The 27053-nt window shown below is 37.3% G+C and overlaps 1 long non-coding RNA gene across 1 annotated transcript; it reads right to left on the reverse strand.

Annotated features, from left to right (window-relative positions):
- On the reverse strand, nt 1–27053 carry LOC123852522 (uncharacterized). The gene is made up of 3 exons (XR_006792909.3): nt 26973–27053; nt 4427–4494; nt 1–2317 (listed from the first exon to the last, which is right to left on the reverse strand). It is a non-coding gene; the product is annotated as an uncharacterized LOC123852522 (long non-coding RNA).

Here is a 27053-nt window from a genome sequence, read left to right on the forward strand (position 1 = left end):
TGATTGCAATGTAGGTGGTGACCCACAGGTCAAGCTCCCTGAGAAGCCAACTCTGCGTCAAGGATTTGCTTGCAGAAAATTTGTTGGAAATTGCTCTCAGGATCAGCTCCTGTGGTGAAAGAACAAGTGAGCAGAAAGGGAAGACGCCCAATGGCTCCAGCCGCCCTCTGAAGCTGCGGAGTGCAATGGTTCTCCAGAGATGTTGGAATCAGTCAGAGGCTGGGACCTTTTTCTCTCCCCGCCACCAAGCAGTCATTCTTTTGAGGCTGTTGTTGAGAAGAATGCCTGACACTGTACAAGCCTAGGAGGTACCTTTCCTGAGAGCAAGGCAACTGAGAGGGGGCTGCATAGAGACCAGCATCCCATTGCCCAGCCAGCACTCAGATGAGGCCACGTGGCAAGTGCTGGCCAATGGACTATGATCACAAGAGATACATTCATGTTTCTTTTTTAAAAAAGATACATTTATTTATTTTAAAGAGAGAAAACATGAGAGAGCAGGAGAGAGAGTGAGAGAGAGAACATGAGAGAGAGAGCAAGTGTGGGGGGTGAGGGGCAGAGGGAGAGAAAGAGAATCTCAAGCAGATTCTGTGCTGAGCACAGAGCCTGATGTGGGGCTTGATCTCATGACCCTGCGATCAGGACCTGAGCTGAAACCAAGAGTTGGGAGCTTAACCAACTGCCCCGAGATGCATTTGCTCTTAAGCTAGATCGTTGAAGAGCAGGCCTGTGATCCTTTATCTGTCTCTTCTGACCCACAAATAGGAAGCTACATATTCAAGAGTGTGTAGCTACAACATTGTTGGATCTCCATCATACCTGGTTCCTGAATTCCTAATCACCTGAGCCAACCTGCAACAGGAAGGTAACATGTCTTCAAAAAAGCTCAGTGGTTTCAAGCTACTGGGAATTCAGTATTATCTAGACTAACCTTATTAAAACAATGGCCAGGGCACCTGGGTGGCTCAGTTGGTTAAGCGACTGCCTTCGGCTCAGGTCGTGATCCTGGAGTCCCGGGATCGAGTCCCGCATCGGGCTCCCTGCTCGGAAGGGAGTCTGCTTCTCCCTCTGACCCTCCTCCCTCTCATGCTCTCTGTCTCTCATTCTCTCTGTCTCAAATAAATAAATAAAATCTTAAAAAAATAAAAATAAAAATATTAAAAATAAATAAATAAAACAATGGCCAGATCTCAGTTATACAGTAAATTGCATTGCCCTGGTATTATCTAGTGTGATATTTATGGTTTGACTGAAACTGTATCTTAAGGCTCTGAGCAAACTCAAATACAAAATTTATTGTAAAATGTACGTAATTTTGAAGAATACATGTATCGCAATAGGGCAACTTCTACTGGTAATTTAGGCTTAATGCAAATGTAATAAGTTTTTCTTGCAGTCAAAAATTTTAAGACATTTTAAGAGTGAGAGATAAACAAATATTGTATGTTGGGTTTTAGGAAAATTTCACTAAGATTCTACTAAAAAAGTAAGAGAACAAATTAAGTAATTTATCTTTTTGATAGAGATTTTCCTCTCTGTACCAGTAATCTTGGGAACACCTGTTCTATAATACACAAAATATAAATTGAGTTAACCAAGCATACTCCTAGTTAGAAAGCAATATGTTAAATTTGTAGCAAAGCCTTAAGCTCAATTAGAGGAAGACTTAAATCTTTTTTTTTTTTTTTTCCTGACAAAACAAAAACTGCTTGGGTAATTTAAGAAAAAAAGAAAAAGGAAAAGGAAATATGAAACCATAAAAGGAAGTTATGTTATAAAAAGAGAGTAAAGATCTTGGCCATAGTAGCCAAATTCCAGCATGTTGATATATTCATTTTGGCAATCATAACATCATTTGGTTACATATGTTAGGTTTAGAGTCTCCTTGCTTATGTTTTCAAGAGCTAGGGAAGGATTTGGAATTGAAACAAATTGAATTAGGATATCCAGTGTAATTGGTATCTTATAAGAATAACAAAATATAAGAAAATAGATTAATATGAACAACATGATAAAATATTACCCATTGTAGAGAGTCACAAATTTATGACTAAATATAAATAAGAATGAGGTAAAACAAAATCAAATTAAATATGGATAATGCAGTGATAGATCCTGGATTAAATGGTAGTCCTCTTCCAAATGAGAAGGTCATTTTACTTCAGATACATCCCAGTTTGTGAGAAGCCTGTGGTGACAACTGGAGGAAGACCAATTCATGTGGTCTAATCACTGTTAACGGTGGGTGGCAGAGGAAGCAAGGAGGAGAGTCCCAAGACCCTTTGATGTGATATGTGGATTCTGGGACTATTTTTCACTAAAAACCAAAAGACAAAGAAAATTGAGTTAGAATAGGAAGGGGAAAACATATTTAATTTTGGACAGAAAGACCAACTTCAAAGTTAGCACCTAGGTAATCAATCTCCTTTTTAAAAAATCATAGAAACTGACAAAGAAGCAGAGACAGCTCAGAAGGCTTACTCATTATAGGGAAAAATTTCTTCTAACTCAATACCAATGTCAGCATCTGACCATTTCAGAAATCAAAATACAGGATTCCAACATACATTTTTAATGATAGAATTCTACCCAGGATCCCCTGTAATTTGAAATAGAGTAGAGGAATTGCTATTATCAATGGCAACTCACCTTTTTAAATGAGAAAACAGGTATCATCATAGCTGCTTTGTTATAGCACACTTGGCAAAGATATGTCATTTATTTTATTTTATTTTATTTTTGAGAGAGAGCATGCATTTTGGGGGGGGCTTACGAGGGGCAGAGGGAGAGAGATAATCCCAAGCAGGTGCCACACTTTGCAGGGCTTGATCTCAGGACGCTGAGATCATGACCTGAGCCAAAACCAAGAGCCAGTCACTTAACAAACTGAGCCACCCAGGTGCCCTAAAGATGTGTCATTTTAAAATATAGTTGACTATGAGAGTATCAGTTGCTAATCCAGCTCTTATCTGATGGTATTATTAGCCAGATCTTCCACTTAGCTTGTACATAGCTTGTACACACACACACACACACACAATATCCACATAAATGAAACTACACGTACATCTAGAAGTATGTGACTCCGTATCTGTAAATGGTATATATTATATGCATGTGTATATATTCCAGATGTCTTATACATAGAAAGATAGATAATAGATCAATCAATTAATAGATGATAGATCTCCCAAATGATCCTAATGTAATCTCAGGTAGAAAGAAATTGTGGGCTCCTATATTCTCCTTTTGTTTTCCCTTTATAAATAAGCTCAAGCCCTTAGGGATTGTGTCTGAGACACCGCAGCCTAATTGTAACTAGTTTTTACCAGGTAATTGCCTGGTAAGTTATTTTCCCTTCCAGGGTATCTATTTTTTAAAACAAAGGGTATCTTTTTCATTTTATGTTCCACACAACCAACAAAGCCCTAAGCACATATGAGGAGAACACAGATTTGAACTGATAGAAGGAAGGGCAAGAGGAAGGAGGATGGGAGTGGGACAGAAGGCTTTCAGAGATCTGCCTGTACCATCCAGGGCCCACAGGATACCCACCTTCACTAGTCCCTAGACTAGCATAAAGCTGAGGATGAGCAACAATACTCTGTGACGTTTCTAATAATTCCAGAATTCTGTTCAGTCTCTCATGACACAGGGAAGGAGAAAGACAACATAATATCAGAGCCAATAATCTCCTCATTGATTAAAAAATAACCTAAGCTATTTAGGAAGAAAAAAAATATATCTCTGCAAGGTTACATCCTTCTGTCACAATCTACATCTCCCTATTTCATACACTAATCTTCCAAATGCTCATCTCTCTTTATTTATAGTTCTCTCCTCACTGTGAGGTTTGTAGAATTGATGGTGTAAATGGATACTGCAAACTCTAAAACAAAGCCTCACATTTTCTAGTTGCCTGTGAGGGGAAAATGTCTTCTATGAATGTGTTCATACTTGCCTTGTTTGAGAATAATCATTTATTGTCCTATTTGGGGGAAAAAAAAAGAAAGAAAGAAAACAGGCCCACAGGTACCAAACCCAGGCAGCAATATGGGTCAGTGTATGTAGAGATGAATTTGATTAAGCCACAGTGGAACCGTAGATTAGATTCAGGAACATCAGACATGGCTGTCATTACAGCTGCCAGCATGGGTGTGCTGATCTGTCAGCAAGGATTGCAGTCAACCTGGGAATGTGGTCTTGCACTTCTTCCAAGCAGCAGAGGGCTGAGCTAAAAACTCTTAGGTCTTTGTTGGCTATGATGATTCTTCCGGGGCCAATGATCAGTAAAACTAATAGAATTATGGAACAGTGGACTTCTGTGTTTTGCCTGTTGCAGAAAAGCTTGTGAAAATTGGATTTCTTTGCATGTAATTAAACTATTTGATGCTGTGACCAGTGTAGTTACAGAAGATATGCTCACCTGCTTGAAAATTCAGTTTCTCACCAAATATTGGCTGATTATTTGCACAAGTAATTTTGCCAGTGATTCTAAGGGATACATAAATAAAGCACATATGTGAATTGTATTGTCTTCAAGCTTATGATATATAGCCATAAAAAATTATAGTATATTTCTAAATAATATACACAGACATAGATACCAATCATAATGAAAGTTAGATCTATGTACTATAATGAGTCCGGATTAAGGCACATGGGAATTCGAACAAGGATTCTATAGTTTTCAGTTTAGAAATATAAATTAAAGTTTGTGGTAAATATGAAATTTGAATTAGAGAGAGAGAAGAGTGTGCATTACAGTTTAAGAAAAAAAGGCATTTTTGACAAAGAGAACAGCAGGAGAAAAAGCACACAGAAAAATTTCACTTTTGATTCGAAATAACTTATAGTTCAGTATGACTAGCGTCTGTGCTTAATATAATGACAAATGATGAGAAAACCACTTATATAGGTTGTTGAGTTCAGAGCATCATTCTATAGGCAACAGGGAGACATTAAATAATTTGAACAAGAAAGTGATCTTCGGGAAGTCAATCGGCAGCCAAACATGGACATCATTCTATAGGCAATGGGGAGACACTAAATAATTTGAACAAGAGAGTGATCTTCAGGAAGTCAGTCAGCAGCCAGCTCTGGGAAAGAATGCTCAGAACAGGGAACAATGAGAGATGGACGGAACAGTAGGGAGGATACTGTAGCTCCCTGGGGTTTCTGGAAGGAAGCAGGGAGAGTTGTGGGCAGATGAATGAGAGGCATTTTGGATGTAGAACAAATGATATCCTGCAAGTGAACATAGGTGGAACCAAAATAGAAAACAGTCAAAATGATAACAAACAAACAACTAAACCGTGGTCCAAACGGTATGTTTTCAGAAGAGATAGATTCTGTCCAAAGAAGTGGGATGTTCCTGAGAGATAAAAGAGATCCATTATGCCACTGAAAAACTCAATGCAAGGGTTGCATTTGATTTTTTTTTAATTAATTACTGCGTTTGATGAAGGAATTAAGAGTCCTGTTTGCAACATTGTTGTCATTGGTTTTCTGCCATTGGAAAATAAGCATCATTTTTTTTTAAAGATTTTACTTATTTATTTGACACAGAGAGAGAGATAGTGAGAGAGAGAGAGCACAAGCAGGGGGAGTGGCAGGCAGAAGGAGAGGGAGAAGCAGGCTCCCCGCTGAGCAAGGAGCCAGATGCAGGGCTCGATTCCAGGATCCGGGATCATGACCTGAGCCAAAGGCAGACGCTTAACAGACTGAGCCACCGAGGCCCCCCGGAAAATAGGTATCATTTTGTATGAATTTCCTTAAGATTGGATGGAGTAAGTAGGGGGAGAGAAAATGTGATTTTCTTCTGCATGTAGAAATTCCAAACTTTAAAATGTAACAAAAGTACTCCTGGACAAATACACCAGCCAGTTTCATTAGTTTTGTGGTTCATGTTTGGGTCTATCTATTCGGTTGCATAGCAGTGGTGAAGATTGAATTTGAGCAAAGTGAGAGCTGATCTTTGGAAAACATGCAGAATTATCATCTAGACTTTGCTTATCTATGATTCCTTTACTCCCATATATTGGTGTCAGCTGCCCCCCAGTAACCTGTGCTCTCATGCAGGCTTCACCCTCCCAGGTCCCTTCCCTACAGGATGCTCATAGGCTGTGTTTCCCTGGAAGCACCTAATACTCCAGACTCTTCCTAAGTTGTACATCTCCACCGTGTGTCTATTGCTCTTCCAGGCTTCCTGGGCCTGGCTTTCTGTGATGTAGGAGCTAGTTACAAGGAAGCCAATCAACTCTAACCACTTACTGATTTAAAAAAAGAGAGCTTGAAAGAATATATCCTAAAATCTTGAGACCAGTTATTGCTGGATGTGAGAAAGGAGGGTGTGGAATATACGATGTGTGTGTGTGTGCACGCATGTGCACTGTGGGAGTTACAGGAAAATTTAAAGGAATAACCCTCAAAAATAAGCTATTTTAAGAACATGCAAAAGCAACTTAAGAAACATAGGAAGGGGACTGGGGCAATATTGGTGGAGCATGATGGATAAATCCACAGACTTTAGCTTCCACAATCGGGGAACCCTGTTCTAGATCCTACTGATTTTGTCGAAGTATAGCAAGTTACTTAAACTGAATAGTTCTGTTTCCTCATCTGAAAATAAGTAAGATAAATAGCACTAATTCACAATTTCATTTGAGAGGATGATTAAATTGGTAATACACACTTATCTCTTAAAGACACTGGCTGGTACATGTTCAGTACTCAGCCAGTAGCTTTTATCTTTATTATCATGGTGGATTGCTTTGATATTCCTTTTGCATTCTCCCCTTCCTTCTCCTTCTTCTCTTCTTTGTCTCATTGTGAAGGATTAGTTTTGAGTAGTTTGCTCTCACAAATTCTCCCCTGTGCCAAATGGCAGTGAGATAGTCAGAACCGTCCCAGTCTTCTGGTAAAATTTTCCACCATAGAATAGAACAAAGCTAATTGGTTCCTATGGGACTTCCTTTCCACAACTAAATTATCTGCCCGAGTATTGTGATGTTTGTTTTTCTTTAGAAAATAATTCATTATACATGTTCATTTGAAATAGCCAAGCTATAAAAATATGTTTTATACAATTTATGTTTTAAAATCACATTAGTTTACATTTAACCTTGTCATCCGCCAGTACTTTTCTATGGGCATACCCAATATGCATACATTTATAATATTGTGGATAAAATTTTCCACTCTACAGTTAACCTAAATACCATGCCATGGATACTTTATCCATTTTTCTATATGTTAGATGCTGTGGGAACTACAAGAGAAGCCTAAAATCTGTCCTTCCTTCCTTTCAACTGCCCCATCACCACCTGCTTCTCTATTTACAGCTGCCCTGCTTCCTGCCAAGCATCCAATCAATTTCAAAAACCTGTTCTTTATGGCCTTCCTCATTTTTTCCAATATACGTTCAAACTCATAAACAAATGAACTGGCTTGTATGTAAGGCCGTTTTTTTTGTCACTGTTTTATAACTGGGAGAGTATACGGTCTATACAATTTGCTACCTCTCCTTTTTCCCTGGGTCAGCTGGATGGTTCTAATGCTTTGTTTGTAATGATTGATTAATTTCCCATTGTCTGAATGGACCACATGTATTCAACAGACTTATTAATGGACCCTTACCATTTAAAATTTTTTACCTGTACAAATAATGCTGTGATAGACATTCTTATAATTACTATCCACATGTCCTGGACGTCTGTTTCTAGGAGAAGTAGAATCTGGATAAAATAAAATGATTGCTTCAGGAAAAAGGTATTTGAACTTAAAAGTTTTATGGAAAAATATTTTGGATGACCTGGTTGGTAGATGCACAGATTAAAAGAGGAGACCTTTATAAGGTAAGTGGTGGTCAGTTTCAGGAGCAGAAATGTGAGCAGAGGCAGAGAGAGAGGTGGACCCTTACGCTATTCTAGCTTGGTCACAACTGTGGCAATTGTATATTTAAGGTATGACTTATAGCTCATGAGAGCAGGAGTAAGTGAAAAACACAAACAGATTTAATGGGTTTATATACGGATTGTTTTGAATAGAAAAATAAGGAATTTGGACCTTCTGTTGCTGCAAAAGGGAAATGAAACATATGATGTGATTTTTGTTTTATAAGATGAGGCTATCATTTGAACAAACATTTCCCAAAAAAGAAACCCAACTAAATGCTCTTACCAATTGTCAAAGAAATGCACAGCACACCATAAACATAGTTTCTGTTTCTCATGATAAGACATTGTAAAGGTATAGGAAAGTAATGAATTTCATGCCGTTAGAAAATGAGTCGCTGTCTTTCTGTGATGCAGGTTAGCAATTTATCCCAATAGCATGAAAATTTCACAGACTCTTTCAGCCATTAATTCCCCTGCTAGGAATGTGTCTTAATTAAATAATGACAGCTCTATGTAAAGATTTAGCTCTAAGTTGTCTAATTGTCACTTTTTTTAATAATAAAAAATAGGAGCAAACACAACATTTCAAAATGGTGAAGTGGTAAAATAAATTATGGTATATTCAAGTAATGGAATATTAGGCAGTCATTCAAATAGTATTATAGAAGATTCAATTGTATAAAATAAATATACTGTAAAGTGGAAAATGAGTTCCCCTAAGTTTTAGCATTAACATTTAAAATATAAACCTACATAAAATAAATAAATATATATAGGAAATATACATATGCATCTGTACTTATACACATGTATGTATGTGTGTATATATGTTTACCTCTATATATTATATATACATATATACATGTATACATTATATGTATATGATATTTGTAGAGAAAAACTTGGAAACATATACATCAAATTAACTTCTTTCTCCTTTTATTTTATGATTCTTTATAATTAAGGTATATTACTTTCAAAATCATATAGAACCAATGACTACTAACTATAAATGCATTTTTAAATGTAGAAATACAAATACCACCCTGTCCACAGTGAAAACTTGTATTGGGAAGTAACTCAAGTTGAGGGACCATTTAGTACACTCTCCACATGATAAATACTGATAGCCTGAATTAAGTCCCATTAGGGGAGTTAAAAAGGAGAAGGTAGTAAAAGGTATGGTAAGACAGTGCCGTAAAAATAAGTTTAATTTAAAATTAGTAATAATATTGCTGGTGACAGGATGAGAGCTACACTTGCGGGGAGCATGGCATAGTGTATTGAGTTGCTGAATCACTAATGTAACATTGTGTGTCAAGTATACTCAACTATACTCAAACAAAAAATTAAAAAAATAAAATAACATAAAATTATCAGCTTGCGAATTGAGAAAAATCAAAATTGCTTTAAGTTGTAGGACACTGGGAATAAAGACTTTTCCATCCAGTTTTGTCGGAATATCATATTCTGTGACTCCTACACCTCAGCTCAATTTTGGTCTCTACACTTGTATTTTCATTTTGGTTAAATGGTAGCCTTTGCACTGGGTATTATATGCAAACAATGAATCATGGAACCCTACATCAAAAACTAATGATGTAATGTACTGTGATTAATATAACATAATAAAAAAGAAAAAAAATGGTGGCCTTTGTCATTTCTGGCAATATCTTAGTGTTCACTGACTTTGCCCTATGCTTGAGAACATGTCATTGAATTCAGACCGGTTTATGCCAATGGGTACTCTCAGGCTCTCTACCCTGGCTCCTGTTGGACCAAACTCAGTAAACCTTCATATACTTTGTTTACTAAGAAATTTTACCCACATTTTATGGGTTGCATTGTGTCTCCCCAAAAGATATGTTCAAGTCCTTACTTCCATTACGTATGAATGTGACCTTACTTGGAAATAAGGTCTTTGCAGATGTCATCAACTTAAGATGAGGCTTACCCTAATCCAGTGTGACTGGTATCTGCATAAGGAGAGGAGAACACTGTGTGAGAACAGAGAAATGTTTGGTGAGGACAGAAGCAGAGATTAGAAAGGCGCCAACTATGAGCCTAGCAACACTAGGGATTGCCAGAAGCCGCCAGAAACTACAAGAGAGGTAAGGAACTGACTCTCCCTCAGAGCTCCCAGAAGGATCCAACCCCGCTGATGACCTGATGTTGGATTTCTAGACTCCTGCACTGGGAGAGAATACGTTTCTGTTGTTTTAAGCCACCCAGTTTGTGGTAATCTGTTAAGGAAGACTTGGAAAACTAATACAACACTATAAATTCTAAAGTTACAGAACAAAAGAAAAATAAACAACCTAAATTCCATGAGGAAAAGAATGGTATCTGTCTTGTTTATTGCTCTTCTTAGTGCTTGTCATACAGTATATGATAAATAAATGTATTTAGGGAGAAAAATATGAATATATGTTCTGTATATTCCTCCTATAAGAGCTAAGTTGGAGAGAAAAGAAAAAATTTCCTCAAAGCTGACATGTAAACAAACTAAAGATTCGCTAGCAAAATATATATAATAATGCTAATAATTATTTTATAAAACAATCAATATGTTGAGTCAGAGGAAGCATCTTGGAAAAAATTAATCTTCAACTTTGTATTGAAGAAATTTCATTTGTTTTTTTTTTTCTTCCAACAAATTACTTGTCCTCTGTGTTTAATATAATGCCAAACATGTCTTGAGAGCAGGTAGGGAAAAATCAGCATGAACTGAAAATTGGATAAGGAACAAATAATATAGGTAATGGGGACAATATAAAGCCCAACACAATGCAATAGCCGGTACTGGAAGGGAATCTTTGTGAAACAAGTTGATACTGGCCTCGAATACAAAATCAGAAGTAGGAAAATGAGAAGGGAATTTTAGCAAAGACAGTCATTTGTGTTCTCTGTTCCCAAATATTGGAGTAGGGAATATGAAATGAGAAAGAGAAAACCCGAATATAACTTTGAAAGAGTAGTGCCATTGATAATGCCAGGAACTGTCCTGACATTATCAGCCTGCAAAGGTTGTTGATTTCAGGTGGTGGTAGATAGGAAGGGCAGGTGCTAAGTTAGTTTTACATGGTCAAGTGCATGAACTAACAAGTTAAAATGTAGAGGCGCCTAATCAGGTTCCCATGGCTGCTTACAAATTACCACTAACTTGCAGATTAAAACAACACAAATGTATACTCTCACAGGTCAGAAGTCTTAATTAGTCTTATGGGGAAAAATCAAGGGGTCAGCAGGGCTGGCTCTTTCTTGAGGCTCTGGGGGAAAACCTGTCCCATGTCCCTTTCAGCTTCTAGAGGCCACCTGCATTCCCAGGCCCTTGACCTTTCCTTGCATCAATCCTACCTTCTATTTCTGTGTCATGCCATGTCTTCAACTACTGACTGAATTTTTGCTCTCATAAGGAGACTTGTGATTGTATTGGGTGCACTTGATGAACTAGATTAACCCTATGATCCCAAGATGTTTAATTTAATCACCTTTGCAAAGTCTCTTTTATCATGGAAAGTAATACCTTCTCAGGTGCCAGAGATTGGGATATGGACATTTGGGGGGCCATTATTCAGCCTACCACAGAGCCCAATAGACAGCTGTTAAGTATGAGACTGGAGAGAAAAAAGTAGTGGTTGATAAAACTCCAGAAGTATTAGAAGAAGTTAAATTTGCAGCCTATAGGAGAAAATACAGGAAAATGTTCATTCCTTGCTTGCCATTAAATAGAAAAATATATTATATTTAAATCCCACTTAGACCACTTACTAGTGTTACTGGTAGGAAGTCATTGGTATATGTCTCAAACTCCAAAGGTACAGTTTCTAACTTTTATTTCTAATCGCCTCTCTGATGTAAGTGATAAGCATTTCTTGAACGATGAAAAATTGTAAGACATCATGCAGCACACAGTTATATGACCCTAATCTCAATATACACAAAGGTACAACCTTAATAAAATTAGATTTAAATAATCATCAAGTGGATGGGCACACATTCCCTGAAGCTCAAAGGAGGAACTAATTCAGTACTGCTCTGGTCTTCCTCCCCATGCCCTATCATAATGAATGGCATTCATCAAGCTAGGAACTGGGGAATACTCTTTCACCACCACTTACTGTTCTCTGGTATCTACCCTAGCACCAAGTCCTGTAAAATTCGTTTCCTGATTATTTCTACAAGTCATCTGCATGCATCCATGTAAACTGTTCTAGTCAAATTGCCATATTTATCCCTGGGAAGTGGAAAATATCCACACATCCATGTTAGTTCAGTCAGGCTAAGCTTCTGCAAGTTCAAGTCTTATCAAGTGCCTCCCTACTTAATCACTTAATTACTTCCTTTGCTCTGAAAGACCCAAATATTGAGCACATCCTGCCAGGCTCTTAAGAATCTGACCCTGGACTACATTAGTGGCATCATGACCTGCAAAGTTGTCCTTACTGTCTGTGTTCCAACCACAGAAGATATTTTCAAGTCCCTTACCTTCTAGCCTCCACTTCTTCCTGGAATGACTTTCCCCCACTTTTTCTCTAGTACATTCCTCTTCTTCCTTTAAAATTCAGCTCAATTATCACTCCTTAGGGATCTAGACCTTGACCTCCCCAGGGTATAGATTACATAGCCTCAGAGTACCCACTCATTTCTCATTCATAGCATTATTGATGATTGCACTTAAATAAATCTATTGTGTAATGAATGGTGTAATTAATCACACAAATATTAGCCGTAAGCTCCATAGTTGCAAAAACTATTGCTATCATATTTCAGAATGTTGTCTCCAGTGCCTCAAACGTATTTAATGATTAGTAAATATTTTTTGAAAAACTGAGTAGCTTAAAGGATAATTAAAACTTTTCTAAGTAGATAGATAAGTAAACCATTTCTAGTCAGAGTAGGAACTGTCATTTGAAGCTTAGGGGTGAAGTCAATAACTCTAGTTAAAAATAACAAAAGGAGAAATGTTGCTCATAGACAGAGATATCACACAATGGGAAACGTGTGGTCTGAAGAGTATGGTGGAAGGAAAAAGGTCAGGAAGCATAAATTTCAGTCAAGATCGTTGGTGTATCAATGTATGACTTTGAATTCTCCACCTTGGAAAATTACCTAAAGTCTCTGCTCCAGAGATTTCTTTATTTATTAGCACAGCTGGTTCTAGTGCAATTCAAAAGGATGCAAAATACAATAAATAAATAAATTAATTAATTAATATATTTCAAATCTTTCATTCAAGGTAAAGGATTGAGAATCAAAAACATGACGTGAAGGAAAGCAGCTATGTTAGGTGGCAGACGTGTGATCAGATAGAGCATAAATGCAATGTGCAGTGTTCACAGCTCTTTAAAATTTGAATGTCTTGTATGACTTGATTGAAATATAAAACTAATGGTTTATAAACCTATTATTGAGTTAAATGAAACATCTACTAGCACATTTAAAGCAGTTATTTTCTAATCTCTTCTGAGCTTATTCGCCAATGGAACAGATGAATGCATTTCTAATCAACTACAAATTCAAATGTGAAATGATCATTTGGTTCATTAAAAAAAGAAGAAAAAAAAGTAGTGTACACTTAGATTCCAGGGAGGAAAATACTAGTAAGACTTGCTACTGAGTTTCCTTTACTTATATATATATAGATATATAGATATTTTTTTTTAAGATTTTATTTATTTATTTGAGAGAGAGAGGGAGCATGCATGTGCAGGGGGAGCTGCAGAAGGAGAGGAAGAAGTAGACTCCTGGCCAAGCAGAGAGCCCGATGTGGGGCTCGATCCCAGGACCCTGGAATCATGACCTGAGCTGAAGGCAGATGCTCAACTGACTGAGCCACCCAGGCACACCCTCCTTGGCTTATATTTTTGATGGTTGTATTTAAAGGTATAAAATCAAATATGTTTATATGTTTCACAGAGTTCTGCCTTTGAAAAAGAATAGTTTCTCTAAAGCTTAGAGCAGGCAGATTGATCAGAATATTAAAGACAAACTTTGTTTTATTTTAAGTGACTGTTTTTCCTAATATATTTCCAGAGGCATAGTTTGGAAGGAATATTGAATAGCAAGTCAGTTGTCATACCCATTCTGCAGTACATGTGAAGAAGTGTTTAAGGACACTTGTAATAAAGAAGTTTCTAAGAATAATTTTTTTAAAGAATTTTATTTTTATTTTATTTTTTAAAAGATTTTATTTATTTATTTGACAGAGAGAGAGACACAGCGAGAAAGGGAACACAAGCAGGGGGAGAGGGAGAGGGAGCAGCAGGCTTCCCGCAGAGCAGGGAGCCCAATGTGGGACTCGATCCCAGGACCCTGAGATCATGACCTGAGCTGAAGGCAGACGCTTAATGACTGAGCCACCCAGGTGCCCCTCTAAGAATAATTTTAAAAAGTCGATTGTCAATGATTTTTTTTGAGGCTGCCTACTGTTATCTACAAAGTAATACTGATAGAAAAAAGGAAAGGGAGAGCAAGAAAGAGAGAAAGAAGGAAAGAGAGAAAGAAAGAAAGAAGGAAAGAAAGACAGACCTACCAATATTTAAAGCTGTAACTAACATAAATTATGACTAAAAGTATCAAAAGGAAACATAAAATGTAATAGGATTTCTGTATTAAAATGTATAACTTTAGGACAAAAGCTGTAATTTTATAATTTGAACTCCAATCTCAAACTGTGATCACAGATTTTATGATAATAATTATAATAATTAGTATGTCCTTTCATAACTTTAAAATATTAATTTTTATCACGAAAAAAGTATGGTGTTTTTTATTTTTACCTTTCTAAGATAGTGAAGATATAAATCAATGTAAAAAATAAAAATTAAAAATGAATGAGAAGTGTAAATGTAGGTGCTAAAAGTGGGCTTGATTTTAGAATTTTATCATAGGGCGCCTGGGTGGCTCAGTTGGTTAAGCAACTGCCTTCGGCTCAGGTCATGATCCTGGAGTCCCGGGATCGAGTCCCACGTCGGGCTCCCTGCTCAGCATGGGAGTCTGCCTCTCTCTCTGACCGTCCCCGCTCTCATGCTCTCTATCTCATTCTCTCTCTCAAATAAATAAAATCTTAAAAAAAAAAAGAATTTTATCATAAATTTGGCTCCATAGCACTTAATTTCATTCTTAATTAAGTCTGGCCTTGACAATCTCTCTCTCTGTATGTATCTGTACAGCAGCTGTTAACATAAACATACACATATACAGAAAGAGCGGGGCGGTTGGCAGGATTTGAAGTGTTACCAACTACAAAGGATGGAAGTTTGTCTAGATCATAAGATAAAAATCTGTATTGATAATTATTTGTTAAGGGACAAGTAACTTTCACTAAATCTTGGAATTTTCTGTATCATAGGTCATATATATATATTCCTGCTATAGTATACAATATTTTTGTGATTTTTACTTTACCTCTCCCACTATTCTGTGGGTCCTTTTTGAGCCATTAACTGTCTGCCTCCCAGAGCTAAGCACAAAGCCTGGCATATTAGATGCATTAAATGTGTATTAAGTGTTGAATTAAATCAAGTCAAATCAAATCGAGTTGAATTAGAAGTACTGGTAACTTTAAAGTGTTATCCTAACAGAAAACTTCATGAAGGTCTATGACTAGCGACAAACAATGGATATAAAAAGCAGTTGGGTATCAGAACTGGCATACAATGTGAAAAATGTGTGGGGAAGTTCTGTAGGTTAGGAGAAGATTTGTATCAGAAACATGAAAGAAGTGAAGATGAAGTTGAAATGGAACAAGGACTTGACACAGAAGTGAGTTTTCTCAGTCTTCAAGTAGACTATTTCAGTTCCTAAACCGTGGAAAGAGTCAATACCAAACTCTGGAGATCTACTGAGCCTGAGTTAAAATTTGTATCGTTCCATCTTGATCCATCTTGACAAGGGACACAAAGTGGAATGAAAAAAGCAGATAGACATATGAGGAAACGTCTTTCTGATGAAGCATAGTTGGAAGAAAGGCAGGCAGGGGCAAGAGGCCCCCACCCTAAAAGGAAACCACGCTTAAAAGGATTTTATAAGAGCCCTCCACCCTTTCCCACGTGATAGGGTAGATGACAAAAACCTGATTGGGTGACAGGCGCAGGGAGGTTTAATCAGATTAAATCAGCCTGCCAACAAGCCCATAAAAACCTATAGACTTAGAAACTCTGATGGCAACCCTATCGGGCCCCCTCTCTCTTCAGGAGCTTTGTACTATTGCTCAGTAACTTTACTATCGCTCAATAAACTTGGCCGCCCACCACTCTTCATCTGTCTACTTCTTCATTCTTTGAAGTGGCAGGACCGAGAACCATGGGCACTAAAGGAGAAGAAAATCCTGTTAACATTTCTAGCTTAGCCCTTTGATTTCACTTCTGGCAGGTCAGCATGATCAGGAAATAAACAAGAAAAGACAACGACTCTCAATTTTCAAGCAGAAGGATTTCAGAATAAGGTATTGCTTAGATTGGTTATGGAAGAGCTAAAACTCCAAAATAGGGACAAGGAGGTGACCTAAAGATTAACAAAAGCAAAGAGCTGCTGCTGTTTTGGGGCTGAAAAGCTATTACTGGAACTAGGGGAATAGTTTCAGTGATAACCAGAACCAAGAAGTTGGAATCAGAGGACTTCTGGTTCATTAAGTCCTGGAACATGAAGGAGATAGAAGGGCTGCCAGAGATGCCTCCCAGGATTGAGTGGGAGCTGGTCCTTTCCTGCCATCTTATGGTCTTCTGTTACTACCTTTGGCTATACCTAGCCCTGGAAGTCTGCTGCAATACAAAAATAATAAATAAATGAATAAATAAATAAATAAATATAGAATTAAATAATAAATAATAGGGAAGAGGAAAGGATTGGATCTGGGAACAAAAAAGCCAAGATTATGCACAGCCATTTTACATTTTCTACTTAGCTTCTATCCTCACTATTCTCTACATGTAAGCTCTTATAGAAGAGCCTTAAACTTCATCTATCATGATGCAATTATCAATTCAATAAGGAATGTGAACAGCCTTTTAACAAATGGTGCTGAGATAATGGGATAGCCACAAGCAAAAAAATCAAGATGGATTCCTGTTGCATATATACATGAAAATTAACTCAAACGGATCACTGATTTAAAGATAAGGTCTAAAGTGATAAGATTCTCAGTAAAAAACAGGAGTATATCTTTGTGGTCTTGAGTTAAATGTTGATTTTTAGAAACAATACAAAAAGGCAGAAGCAACAAAAGAAAAAAAGATAATTTGGCTTCATCAAAATCAAAAACTTTTTGCTTCAAAGAATACCATCAGGAAAGTGCAGTGAACAGCATGCGGAATGAGAGAAAATTTTTGCAATCATGTACCTGATAAGGGACTTATATCTAGAATATACAAAGGACTCTTAACAATTCAGTAACAGAAAATAAAAAAAACCTAACTCAAAAATGGGCAAAACATTTGAAGATACAGTCATCTGAAGAAGTTACACAAATAAGCACAATATACAGTGTATAAGCACGATATACAATAAGCACATGGAAAGATGCTCAATATCATTAGTCATTAGGGAAATCAAATTAAATCCACAAGGAGTAACCACTTCATACCCACTAGGATGGCTAAAATCCAAGACAGTCAACGACTAGTGTTAGTGAGAATGTGGAGAGATTGGAACCCTCACATATGGTGGGTGAAAATATAGAACAGTGCAGAGGCTTTGGAAAAAAAAATGGCATTTCCTCAAACTTTTAAACTGAAGTAAGATCCGGCAGTTCTAGTTCTAGCTATATACCCAAGACAATTTGAAATGTATGTCCACACAAAACCTTGTACACGGATATTCATAGCAGTACCATTCATAATAGCCAAAACTGCTAAGGAATAGATAAAATTTGGTTTATCCACACAAAGCCACATATTCAGCCATAAAAATAAGTGAGGCATTGATACATGCTATAACATGGATAAACCTTAAAAAATATGCTAAGTGAAAGGAGTTAGTCAAAAAAGAGCAATATTATATGATTCCATTTATATGCAATATCTAAAATAGGCAAATCTATAGAATAGAAAGTATAAGTTTGCTTCTCTATAACTGGGAGGGGAGAAGTGTTGAGTGGGCCTGGGGGCTTGAGAAGTGGCTACTAATGCATGCAAGGTTTCTTATGGGGTATTGACATGAGAGGCAGTAATGGGATGGTTGCAAAACACTGTGGATATAAAACCACCAAAAACCACCGAAATGGACACTTTCAAGAGTGAAATTTATGTTATACGACTTACATCTCAATAAATCCGTTAATGGGGCACCCAGGTGGTTCAGTGGGTTAAGTGCCTGTCTTTGGCTCAGGTCATGATCCCAGAGTCCTGGGATCCAGAGCCCATATCAGTCTCCTTGCTCAGCGGGAAGTCTGCTTCTCCCTCTCCCTCTGCCTGCCATTCCCCCTGCTTGTGTTCTCAATCTCTGTCAAATAAATACATAAAATCTTAAAAAGAAATTAAAAAAAAAAAGGCTGTTAAAAAGAGGGCATTTAAAGGGCGCCTGGTGGCTCAGTCAGTTGAGTGACAGCCGCTTGATTTTGGCTTAGGTCACAATCCCAGGGTCATGAGATTGAGCCCCACCTTGGGCTCCATGCTTAGAAGAGAGTCTGCTTGAGATTCTCTCTCCCTCTCTCTCTGCCCCTTCCCCGGCCTGAGCACATGCTCTCTCTCCCTCTCTCTAAAATAAATAAATCTTTAAAATTAAAAAAAAGAGGGCATTTGACTTTTCCTCATAAACAAAACATGTATCTTTTGGGTCCCTTCCATCAAAAAAGTATTGTTCATGCTTTGGGAACCTAAAATGGCTAAGATCATATTTTGAAAACTGTAAGAAGCAGATTAAAACAAAATATTGGATTTTCAAAAGTACACATTGTGTGTGATGAGAGACACAATCAAGAGAGGTTTGTTCAAGTTGCTGCCTGTGATGTTTCTATGAAAATCAGCCAAGTGTATGAGGAGGAAAATGAATGTTTATTTGTGTCTGACTCAACATACTGCTCTGCACTGTCCCATAATCAGATGCCGATCTCCGTTTATTTTTATAACCCTTCTCTTCATTTTCTTCATGGTTAAATTGTATGATATGTGTTGTTCTGCTTCAGGAAGAACCATCTGTTGTGTAATTATGACCAGGGGCTCACCATTATCTCAAGGTGTAGAAATTCAACATTATAGGTAATATGAATGCATAATTTATTATGCCTATGGACCTAATTGAAAACTCAAATGTCTCCAGTAAGAACTCTATTTTATCAAGAATTGTCCGCCTTGCAAAATGGCATGTTTCTCTCAAACTTGTGAACAAAACAACTTCTAAACCTCAAAATTTACTGAGCAATTTTTTTTTTAAATGGGAGTTTTTTTGGCTTTGAAACAATTACACTCGATTCAGAATAACTAAAGATGTAAAAATAATGTCTGTGAAAAAAAGAGGAAATATGATATTCATTGGTAGTCATTTGTGACTTTGAAGCTTTATTACTGTTTAGGAAGTAGGAAGGGCAATTAGAATAATATGGGATAATGCCGATCAAAACATAGGAAGCAATCCTCACCATAACGGGTTGTTTTCCTCTTTCTGAACTTCATAAGCTAGAGGGGAAAAAATAATAATAAAGATAATAGTTAACTACTATTCTGTTATATCATATCTTCATTTTAGTCCCTAGACTCAGATACCTGTGTCTATTAGGCAGATTATGTGTCAATAGAAATGTTTTATTTTCATTAGAGAATCTCAGATAGATAATATGAGTTTTTATTTAGAAAATATAAAAATGAAAATAGAGCATATTCATGTCCATCTGGTTCGTTGTCATTTTTTTTTAATAAGATGTGTGTATTTATTTGAGAGAGAGCATGAGCAGGAAGGGCAGAGAGAGAAGGAGAGAGAATCTCAAGCAGACTCCACACTGAGCGTGGAGCCTGGTGCAGGGCTTGATCTCACAATCCTGAGATCATGACCTGAGCTGAAACCAAGAGTTGGATGCTTAATTGACTGTACCACCCAGGTTCCTCTGGTGCATTGTCTTTAAATATTCCTGCTCCCCTGATAACATGGTTTCCAAATTTCGTAAGATCTGTAAAATTAACACTTGAGCCTGCTGGCTCCAATTTCTCTTATGAGTTACTAAAACTTACCCTAAATAACAAATTATTTTAAAGTTGTATATTATGATATTTAGTGTACCCAATAGAAATATGTATCTGGTCTACTTTTGTTATGCTTCTGAATTCTGAAAGCTACTGTCAGATTGGACACATCTTGTTCAGATGTATACATTTAGCATTCCTTGAAAGACATCTCTAACCCCAGAATACACATAGATAGCAACAGGTTTAACTGAAAAATAATACATAGTTCACATCATGCCATCCAGGAAATGCAAATTAACACAGCAATGAGATGCCTCTATACATCTGTTAGAATGGCCAAAATCTGGGACACCTACAACACCAAATGCTGACAAGGATGTGGAGCAATAGGAACGCTCAGTCATCCTGGTGGGAATGCAAAATGTTATAGCCACTTTTGAGGACATTTCAGTGCTTTCTTACAAAACTAAGTATATTCTTACATGATCCAACAACCATACTTCTTGGCATTTACTCAAAGGTGAAAACTTATGTCCACACAAAAACCTGCACATGGATGTTTATTGCAGTTTTATTCATAATTGTCAAAACTAAGATGTCCTTGAGTAGGTGAATAGATAAATAATCTGTGGTACATCCAGATAGTGGAGTATTATTCAGCATAAAAAAAGAGCTGTAAAGCCATCAAAAGACATGGAGAAAACTTAAATGTATGTTATTCAGTGAAATAAGTCAGTCTGAAAAGGGTACATACTATATGATTCTTATATGACCTTCTGGAAAAGGAAAACTATGGAGATGGTAAAAAGATCATTGCTGTGGTAGAGGTAGGAGAAGGATAAACAAGTGGAGCACAGAGGGTGTTTAGGGCAGTGAAACTACTATGAATGATACTATAAAGATGGATACACGTCATTATACATTTGTCAAAACCCATAGAATATGCAACACCAAGAGTGAACCCTAAGGTAAACTACTGACTTTGAGTGATAATGATGTATCAGTGTAGGCTTATCCACCATAACAAATGTGACACTTTGGTGACCAATGGTGATAATGGGAGGTTGTGCCTGTGTGGAGGCAAGGGGTAGCTGGGAAATCTCTACACTTTTCTTCCAATTTTTCTATGAACCTAGAACTTCTCTAAAAAAAAAATCTTGAAAAAATGCACACCTTTAAGTATATTTATTTTAAAAATATAAAATTACTAATAACTCATATTGTGCTTTTACTAGTAAGACTGAATTTGTGTAAATGTTTACCAGGTATTACTGAAGGAAATATTTATGATTTACAAGTCCAGTGGTTCTCAGAATATTGTCCTGGGATGATCATTAGCAAGGTACCTGGGAGTCTGTTACAACTGTAGAATCTCCTATTGCATCCCAGGCCTCTGAAGCAGAGACTGTGGGCTGAGGCTGCGCAATCTATGTTTTCCACACACACTGAGGGCTGAGGACCACAGGTCTAGTGTATGTTGATTTCTGTCATCGTTCATATCTAGTTGACTTCTGTCCACTTGGTGCACCTTTCACAAGAATGATCATTTTCCTGTGTCAGGAACAAGGTAGCCATATATTATACTTGACTGTCCAGCATTTGTTGAACCTTCCCTCAATATTTTGTTTTATATAATAGTTTCATACATTGTGTGTCCCACCCTCCCAAAGTGGATATCCAAATACTAAATTTGCCCACTTCCCTGCAGTGAGAAGACACATTGTCTAGGTTATCCCAATTAGATGCACTCAAAGGGGAACTGGGTTTGAGAGGGGCAGCATGCAGGATGGCCACAAATAGGTCAGTTGATATGTGGGTAAGCACAGTGGTGCAATGTCTGGTTCTTTGGGAGCTGGTGTGTAGCTTTGTCAATGCCCAGTGACAGTGATAGTGTCTTGCTAGAACATCCTCTCACTGTTCACAGCTTTTGGCTCCACTGTTCTGGACTGAGTAGCACTAAGCCTGGTTCTCTGACTTTTCTGGAAATTCTGTGAACTTACCAATTTCCTTTCGCAAAAACTTGCTTTTTAGTCTTGCTAGAGTCGACTTTGTTCTTCCCAACTAAGAATACAAAATGAGGAGAGTATTTGCTATTATTTATAGAAAATTCTATCTTTGGCTGTAATTGGCAGAAACACTTTACAGTTGGCATCAGCTATATTTTTTTTGCTTGAAGTGTAGTTGACATGTTATATTAGCTTCAGGTGTACAACATAGTGATTCAACATCGGCTATATTTTTGAGTTCTAAGTGCCTCTTTTCTTTAAAGCACAGTGTAAGTGGGATCCTCACATTGGAGTGATTGTTGCCAGTTACTCCAGACAGAGGAATAGCTTGGAGTGTGCTTTGGATTTCTGCTCTGTATCTTCCTCAGCAGTCTGTCATCTCCCTGAACACCTCGATTTGTTTCTTTGCATTGTTTATTGTCCTCACTTCAGTTACCTCAAAATTGTCCTTGAGTGGTTCTTTGTGGGTGTGATGATTTTATGGTTCCTGGTTTTTTGTCAGGAACAGCTTCTAAAATGAGCCTGACCTTGACTCCACACCGAGCGAGAGTCCAAGCACGCTGGATTATTTCCTACATATCCAAATGGCTCATTCCCCCTCCATCCTTGCCTGAAGCTACTGGGAATTTATTGCTCAATCCTTTTATATGCATTTTTTTTAATTTTTTTTTAAAGATTTTATTTTTTTTTATTTATTTGAGACAGAGAGAATGAGAGAGACAGAGAGCACATGAGAGGGGGGAGGGTCAGAGGGAGAAGCAGGCTCCCCGCCGAGCAGGGAGCCCGATGTGGGACTCGATTCTGGGACTCCAGGATCATGACCTGAGCTGAAGGCAGTCGCTTAACCAACTGAGCCACCCAGGCGCCCAATCCTTTTATATGCATTTTGTGGTAGTGTGTGATTCCTGGCCTGAACCTATTTTACTGAAAAAGTAGAAAGATATGGCAGTTAGTAGGATGTATTATGGATTAAATTTTAGAAATGTTAAATTTTGTGTTAGAAAATAATTGGTTAGGGGCGCCTGGGTGGCTCAGTCATTAAACGTCTGCCTTCAGCTCAGGTCATGATCCCAGGGTCCTGGGATCAAGCCCCGCATCAGGCTCCCTGCTCAGCGGGAGGCCTGCTTCACCTTCTCCCACTCCCCCTGCTTGTGTTCCCTCCCTCTCTGTGTCTCTGTCAAATAAATAAACACAATCTTAAAAAAAAAAAAAAAAAGAAAAGAATTGGTTAGTCTTCTCTTTGACTCTGATTTTGAGAATATAAGGAACATTCAAAATATGCCAACATCAAGAAATCAAAAAGTAATAGGAGAATAGATGGGACAAAATCAGGGAGAGATGATTTCATATTACCCAAGAAAGACAGGAGAATTTAAATGACTTAATTTAATACAACAGAGCCATTTTACAAGACTGTTGGAAGATAAATTTATATTTTGTAGGCTTACTGCATGGATGGGGAAAAATAGAGTCAGTGGATATAGAACACTAACTTTCCGAATTTGTGTGTATGTGTGAACCAATAAATAGCAATAAAAGGATGATTCTAGGGGTGCCTGGGTGGCTCAGTCATTAAACGTCTGCCTTAGGCTCAGGTCATGATCCCAGGGTCCTGGGATCGAGCCCCGCATTGGGCTCCCTGCTCAGTGGGAAGCCTGCTTCTCCCTCTCCCACTCCCCCTGCTTGTGTTCCCTCTCTCGCTGTGTCTCTCTCTGTCAAATAAATAAATAAAATCTTAAAAAAAAAAACAACTTTTAAAAAAAAGGATGATTCTAAGACATTTAAATAAAATGCAAGACCTGAAAATCCAAATATACATCTGACATTGAAGCAACTCTTATAAAAGATACACCTTCAAGATAAATTAAAATTATTCTTTACAACAGAACTACTAATAAGATCATAATTTATTTTCATCTGTTCGTTAATCTTCCTCTGGTGAATGCCAGCCATTTTTTGCCTTCACTACTATATGCTATGGTGAAGAGTTACAAAAGCATATTTTGTTACCAAATAAATTGTCTGTTTATGAAATGAATAAATATTATTTAATGTAGAAAAAATAACATAAATATTGCTAGTTCTAAGGGCGGATTACATTAAAATGTTTGGAAGCACTATGTCTCCCTGATGAAGAGTACCATCAGACCATCCATGTTTGCCTCCTGGCTTACTAAATAAACAGTTAAGATGGAATGATTTCCAGTACTTGAATCTGTCATCATATTTCTTTTTTAACAATAGCTAAGTAATAGAAGGTCATCAAAACTTGTAATATAAAGTGCTAACTTTTTAATTATAAATTAAATCTACATCATTGTAGATGCATATGGCCATATCTTCATTTTCCTATGACTCTTTTTTCTTTTACTGTTATGCATTTCTTTAGGATAAAATTGCACTTCTATTTCAAAGCAGCCTCTTGGCCTAGACTAGGTGAGAGATAATAAAAGCAGGAGTTAGAACAGTGACATAGAGTGGCAAGGTTCCATTTTAGAAATGGGTGGTAAAATCAGTCAGACTTCGTGGTAGATTGGGTGAAGCCAGTAAATGTAAACTCTTCATAGGTGGTAATAAAAGGAACAAATTAAGGCAGTGTCCAAATAAAAACGGAAAAGCAAAGTGACATCATTTTTATGGTGGAAGAAACCTCCATGCATACACATCCAGGTTATAGATCCGGTAGAGAAGGACAGGTCAAGGATAGAGTGAGAGCCAATATTTATTGAGGCTTCGCCTCCTTCTAAGTACTTTAGAAGTCTCTCATTTAATGCTCACCAAATGCCATATCAGGGAAATTATATTTTTATCATATTTTACAGCTGAGGAAACAGAATTCTAAGTAATATGCCCAAGTTCGCACAGCTAATAGTGGAGACTGACTTTGAATCTGGGTCCTTAACAAACTCACCACTGTGTCCCACTAGAGAAAGAAGAAATAACCAATGAAATCCCAGAGATGTGATTGAGCAAAAGCACAGATAATGATTTGTCCTGACAGGAAGATGCTCTGGGACCAGAGGAAATAGCATAAAGATAGGACAGATGTAGATAGGGTTTTAAAATAGGTTAGACAAGAAGTTAAAGTACTTTGCTGCTAGCTTTCTTTCACTTGATAAAGAAGAAAGCAAAGTTGTCCCTCCAGTTCTAAAGCAGGGTAAATATTGAAGGGCTACTCTTAAAACATGTGCAGAAGGAATAAGCTACTTGATTTCTGAGGACAGAACAGAAACTATCATCATATTTCTATTGATTTCATTGTGCAAGAAACTTGAAGAAATCATTACAAAATGACCATATGTTGGCATTACTTTATATAAAAAGTAGGAAAAATGAAGACTCTTATTTTTTTTAATTCAGGCTAACTCCAAATACCACAGAATAGATGGATTACCTACTTCTGAGCTACATTATGTAAATTTGATTTTTTTAAATTTTATAAAACAAATATCAGGTTTTAAAGAATACAAAACAAACACAAGAATTAAATTATACCTTCATATTCTAAGATGTAAATCCAAGTAACTGTAGAGAAATGTATATTTATTACTAATAAATATAATTCCATAAAGCTGAAAGAGACTTTGGCATCAGATGACCCAAATGGTTCCCTTCTCAGAAGAGGAAACTAAGATCCTATGAAATATATGACTTGGTAAAACTGATACAGTTCACTAGGAAAACCAAGCCTTCATATACAGTATCCCTTTTGTATTCAGAATACACTATCCCTTGTGTATGTGGTCAGAAGAAATGTTATCTCATGTTCTCTTTTACTCATATATTCTTTACGTTGTCCTATCATTCATGCCAATTAATCTACTGCAGTAGATGTATAAACTACTAATTGATCCTAAGGGGTATGATAAGGGATGGAACATTTACAGAATGCACACTGTTTGTCAGGATCATCGCTAAGCACCTCTCTCTGTACTTTACCATACATAATGACCTTAAGTATTTATTGATAGATCCATTTATTTTCAAGGTCGAGAGAAGTGTGGCTGAGGGACGTTAAATAACTCACTTGGGGTCACGTATGGCCATGTCCCTCCCATCACACTATGAAATACCATGATGTTTGCATCTGTTAAATATCTAAATTTCATTTTTCCCTGTGCAACTTCAGATATTTTTTTTTCACTTTTAAATAATATCAGCATGGTTCCAGAAAGTTTAATCTTCGATTTCAATAGCATGTACTACACAGAAGAGTTAGAATGTAAGTGTTAAAAAAGAAATTAAGCTTAACTGCTCTTACCCTTGAGCGCTTCTGGAAGGGACCAGAGAAGCACAATTTATGGGAAGGAAGCACACAGTGGAATGAGGTGCTACCACTTTCTCAGAGGAGCTTGCTGCCCCTCAGGACCACTCACACTGGAAGGATGCCACATGTCCTATTTCCTCATAAACTTGCTAGCAAATCTAACTTTCTTAGGGAATGCTAGTTTGGCATCTCCCAAGTCCCATGTGTAAACTCAGCGGGCGAGGGAAATTGAGAAATGCAATTTATTAAGTTTTCTGCAGGACATGTAAGGAAATCTCAAAACACAAGGAAGGATTGCAACATACTTTAGGCAGCCCAAACTTAAAAATGTTCACTACAATTCACCCATAAATTTCCCAATATAAGAAAACACCTTCCTTTATTCTCAAACAACGGAGGGGCGCCTGGGTGGCTCAGTTGGCTGAGCACCCAACTCTTGATTTCGGCTCAGGTCATGATCTCAGGGTGCTGGGATCGAGCCCTGCATTGGGCTCCGTGCGGGTGTAGAGCCTACTTAAGATTCTCTCTCTCCCTCTGCCTCTCCCCCAACTCTCTCTCTCTCTCAAAATAAAAAATAAATAATAATAATTTTATTCAAACGATGGAAATAATAGGTTCTAGTCCCTCAACCTAGGAAAATATAATTTCACTCACAAGAATGAAAACAAGTGCATTGTCTTACCAAAATGAAGAGCCTCACATCCTGTGGATCTGCTTCAAGTTCAGATTTCTAATTATTATTTCTTCCTCATTTAGTTCTATC

Source organism: Mirounga angustirostris, unplaced genomic scaffold, assembly GCF_029215605.1.
Source record: "Mirounga angustirostris isolate CCGP_5_RB_7025 unplaced genomic scaffold, mMirAng1.0.hap1 SCAF_14, whole genome shotgun sequence".
Lineage (NCBI taxonomy): Eukaryota > Metazoa > Chordata > Mammalia > Carnivora > Phocidae > Mirounga > Mirounga angustirostris.